This window comes from Nanorana parkeri, unplaced genomic scaffold (assembly GCF_000935625.1).
Source record: "Nanorana parkeri isolate BGI_ZX_2015 unplaced genomic scaffold, ASM93562v1 scaffold22, whole genome shotgun sequence".
NCBI classification, from domain to species: Eukaryota; Metazoa; Chordata; class Amphibia; order Anura; family Dicroglossidae; genus Nanorana; species Nanorana parkeri.
This window is the reverse complement of record NW_017306290.1, coordinates 3,065,847-3,071,291: the sequence shown is the minus strand read 5'-3', so window position 1 is coordinate 3,071,291 and position 5,445 is coordinate 3,065,847.

The window sequence follows — 5,445 nt, the reverse complement described above, 5'->3', positions numbered from 1 at the left end:
TACCGCTTATGGTACTGAAAATTAACCCCGAGCCACACTCGGGAATACCGCCAAGGATGTTAGTGGGTGCATTTAAACATTATTTTGGGCTATACTCGTCTTATACGATGAGTATAGCCCAAAACCTATATTTTAACACATAAAGTAGGTGGTCGTCTTATACGCCGAGTCGTCTTATACGCCGGCAAATACGGTAACTGTCCAAAACCCCAAAGTCAGTCCCAAAATTGACTGCTGATCCGAAGCCACACGAAGCAAGCCAATGTAGGGCTGATTTCAGCCGATGTACGGCTGAAATCAGCCGTACCAGCCTGAAGTGAATAGCCGAACAGTGTTCGGCTCACTTCACTTCTGATCGGTCATTCACTCGGCTGCCCTCGGCAGCTTTGTGAATAGACCCCTAAGTTTGGTACAGTGGTCTTTGTTGGAGAACTAAACCTGTCTAGTCTGTCTAACGTTATACCACTTTAGGAAACATGAGCCCCCTAACAGCATGCCTCATGAGACCTGAAAGTTACATAAAAGGGGAAGTCTCATAAAACCTGTGTACTGTAAAACAAAGAAAATGATTTTTTTCTTAGCTGATGCAAGATCAGAGCAGAGTGTCACTAGTTCAAATTCTATCTTTTATCTTTTAGACACAATTAAGTCTTGAATATAAGATGGATTCTTAGCCTAACTAAGTTTTCCACCTCAATATATACAGTATATGTAAAGATCAGTAAAGTTTATTTGAGCTTATCTGTTTCCAACTGTTTGCAGAGCTCAATAGCCTAAGTTCCAATTTACACGTACAACTGAATAAGAGAGGGGACTCGTCCATCCTGTGTGCAAATTTTAATGACAGAAACAGCCTGATATCTGACAGCTTCTGCTGTGCTCTCTCTTCAGAAAATCCATATTGGTCTGCAAATCCTGCGTCATATGTGTAACCTGAATTCACTGTTGTAAAGTGTGCCGAGCACCACTTTTGCTCTTAACTGCATTGAAATGAAAGGAGGTGGAGGCTTTCTAACCAAGGTTTTGAAGAAGTAAGATACCGTCTGTAATTCCTTACTTTCCCTTACATACAGGAATATGTGTATATCAAAGTGTCTCTGCTGAGTTTAGTGGGCCTGCATTATCACAGCCACCAATCAGATTTAAAGCTACCTTGGAAGTATTATTCTGATTGGTAAACTATTATGCAAAGAAAGAAATATACACAGTACAGGCTTTAGTAAGCAGATCTACTCAGTGAACATATGAAGATACTGTGGGGTTGATTTACTAACCTTATAAACACACCACGAACATGTATACACCTCTGTAGTGTGTTCCCTCCCAGCATGATCTATGGGTGGAATCTAAACACCTTTGTAGTGTGTACACACCCAGCAGGTGTGTTGTGCAAAGCCAAGCATGAATTGCAAGGTGATGTTGTGTAAATTAGCTCTATGTTATGTTGCTTGCGTTGATGAATGCAGGATTGTAAATGCATGAGCTAACCATTTTTGTCTAAACTGTGAAGCAGCATTATATATGCATCATGTGCATGATTTTTCCATATATGGCATTAGTGGAAATATGCTTTTAGAGACTTTTTGGTTGATAAATACGTTTTGCTGTGTGAAAATCAAACGCACCTGGTGCATGCGTGTGTTTAGGTTAGTAAATCACCCCCATAGATTTGATATCTGTACTCAATACAGATAAAAGAGAAAAGACACAGTTGCTGAAATTGCTGGAGTTTGATTCACTTGTTATTGCTTTAGAAACGTCTATTACTGATGTTTACAGTATATATACACAACTTGTGAAGTGAACGTTCAAAGAAATTAAATAAAACGTCTACAGAAACTACATTTTTAGTTTAAATGTATTTGGCAAAATCACAAAAATACTCCCAAAGCATTTGAGCCTATTCTGCAACATTTTGCTTTGCTTTGCTCACAAAATGTACAGGAATACTATCTAGATCATTCTGAAGTTTACATCAGCAGATGCTGGGCTGCTGTATTTTTCAGTGGTATTGCTGTAAACTGAGCTTAAAAATGTCTCAAAGTGACTCTAAACTCAGTAGTTAATTCCAAAAAATGCATTCAAGTACTTTAACTATTAACAAAATTGTATCTTATTTGTGAATCACTCAGCTGTAGATCCACAAATAATCTCTGAATTCATCATGACACTGTCCTTCCTTCTGGAGGGTGGCTACTTTTGTTCGCCATGGTTCCTGTGTGTTGTAAAGTAGCCACCACTCCAAGCTCCCTCCCATGATGGACTACAATTTCAATGCAAATTAGTAAACTAAACATGAGATTGTAGTCCATCACGAGAGCGAGCTTGGAGCGGTGACTACAACACACACAGGGACCATGGGGAAAAAAATGTAGCCAACCTCCAGAAGGAAGGACAGTGTTAGCATGAATTCAGAGATGATTTGAGGATCTACAGCCAAGTGATACACAAATAAGCTTATAAGAGTTTAGTGTCACTGTATCCACACACTGGATCATGAGGTTGGATAAATTCACAGGAGTTTTTCATGTTTCTTTCTGTGTCAATGATTTTAGTAACCAATATCTGGTACTCCTGTCACCTCCTGTCAGTAATGCCGTTTGTTGTAATGGTTGTGTTGGTACTAGATCAAGTTCAAAACAACAAATGATGTATATGATCTCATATAGTTTGGGTTAATCTTAAATAAGGCATATCTCACAAATGGAGGTCCCTCTTGCTTTAGAGTTGTGTGTCGTGGTGTCAAAGTAAAAAAAAAAAGTTTGGAGATGGTTTCATTCTAATTTTGTCTTTTTATTTGTCGAAAATCATAAACAAAAATTTCAACGCATTTCAAAAGACTCACCATACCCACTTCTTTAGAATATAGAGCTTGGCTGAACGACCAATAACTACTGAAAGGGAAAGGATTAAAACATGTTCCCATCTGTAAAAATAATTGGAGTGCACAATATACACCATCTAGGAGTAGTTTGCCTGTTGGCAGTTGGTGTTAGAAACAGAAAGATAGATAGATCACACATCTTGTATGATATTTAAATGAAGTGTCTGGAAAAAAACAATATGTCAGCAAATGTTTATTTTTTTTACATTTACATATTTTACATTTCAAATTCACAAATCAGTTACAGAGAAGGTCAACATTGGGATACAGAGATACATATTAAATGTTTTACGAGCTACACAAGTAGACAGTAGACAGGGGCTGAATGTGCTGACATACCCATCAGTCAAGCAGATTGTATTCCAGTGGTGGAAAAATTGCCATAGCGACCTAGGCGGCCGCTATGGGGCCCGGGGCACAGGGAGGCCCAGCAAGCCCTGATGTCGTGCCGGCTGCCTGGGTCGCTATGGCATATCAGGCTGCTGGCTGTCACTGGCGGCTGTGAAGAGAAACACGCCGCTGTCCAGATCACTGACAACCTGTCAGTGATCTGTGAAGCGGTGCGTTCCTCCTCACAGCCGCTGCTGAAACAGTGACAGCCAGCAGCTGTGGAGGAGAAGGAGGCTGGGCCCAGCGTCGGCAGCCAAGGAGGTGACAGAGGAGGCGGGGCCCGCCAGGGATCGTGGACGAGGAGGAGGAGGCGGACAGCGGATCGGGGCTGACAGGTAAGAGGGTTTGACCAGCCCACCTGAGACCCTGCAGAGCCCACCATAGAGGGTCTATGGTGGTCTCTGCAGTGTCACTCTCCAGATGGCTGTTTGGGATATCAGGTAGGTGTAACTAGAAACCACAGGGCCCCATACAAAAATTTTGCTATGGGGCCCTGTGATTTCTAGTTACGCCCCTGCTGTATTCCCATGAGAAACTCTCATAAGAGGAGATAAAGATGCATGGAAAGCATGGAAAAGAAGAAATAAACTAGGACACAAGGAGTGCAAAGGGGAGGGAACAATTGAGTGAAGAGAGAAGGAGTCACCGAACCCAGGATCCAAAGAAAGGTGTAACTAGCGTGTGAAACCCTGGGGTTTCAAGGGTCAATTAATGAATGAAACTGTTCAGTGATGCAGAATGCTCCAGACTACATAAAACTGTTCTTGCCAGTAGTACAAATTAACTCTATTGTACAACAAATCGATTGCATTTCAGTGTCAGCAAAAGTTTAAATACAACTACATGTAAAACTAAAAGAATAATGTTACAAGCGTACATACGGTATGTGCTACCATTCATATTTCCCATGTTGTAAACAATATCACCTTATAGTTTCCTCTAGTAAAAAGGTCCACATAAATGACTTGCCATCCATTAGACAGAGAAAGAAGTGACCTATTTTATTTTTACTTCCTTCCACAAGTGCTGTTTCTGGCAGTGGCTGAGCTCTTCCATTGATGGCACAGATGGACATACAACTTGAAAACACATAAAGATTACAATAAACAGGCGAAATACGAAGACCGACTTGCTGTGCTGCTGGCTTGGTTGAATATTATCCTTGTCCAAATAATGAGCCACATGTTCACTTCACTCTTCAGTTTTGGTTGCTACAACAAAGATTGACAGGAGCAGGAAGCCCACAATTTTAAAAAAGATTACAGAACATGAATGTATTATACATTTAGTTTTTAAACTTTCCTTATTTTTCTTTGTCACCTAAAAATAAAGAGACTGGGACGTGACAGGATTACATAAGTGCAGTAGCACAAATGCAATCAATCAAACACCTTCAGCTATTTACCTTTTAACTATTTACAATGATTTTTTTTAACCTGGCTCCTTATTTTTACAGATTAGTTATAAATTTAATGTTTTAGACAATAATACATGTCTATACCGTGGTCCCTGGGTAAACACTTCTGGTACCACCCTTATTCCTGGATAACAGATAATTATGGACAAAAAGTCCAATTGGGCCAGTTTACCTTTTTTAAAGATATTTAGCAGTGTGAAATAATCAGGATAGAACCTCGATTATCGTAAATCTGAGGATAATTATTATTATTATTATTTATTGTATATAACCATATTTATTGTATATAACCATATTTAAGAACATATGGCCTTAACATTTTAAAAACAATTTACAGTACTTGTTTAAGTGGCAGGTTTACATTCAGTGGTGCATAATCTTTAAAAACCTGTTGGTATAAACTTGTCATCCAGGCTCAGGAGATGGCCTCAAGGACATCTGTGGTGATCAACTGAATACATATGGCCAGCAGGAATCAGATTTTGTGTTGGATCCGAAGTCTGAGAAAGGCCAGGGTCATGGAATGAAAGTAAGTATACATCTAGGGTGGGAAAAGATTGATCACTTTAGGTCTGGGGTGGTACCCCTCTATTACAAAAGTATCCCATCTTCTCCTGCCCAGATGTACAGTTTCTTATAAAAATGGTAAATGTCATCTAAAGCACAGTTGACATCTTATACGTTGTTCCCTTTATAGCCGTGTATCACAGTATCTTGTCATTTAAAGCAGTTTTTTTATTACAAAATGCCTTAA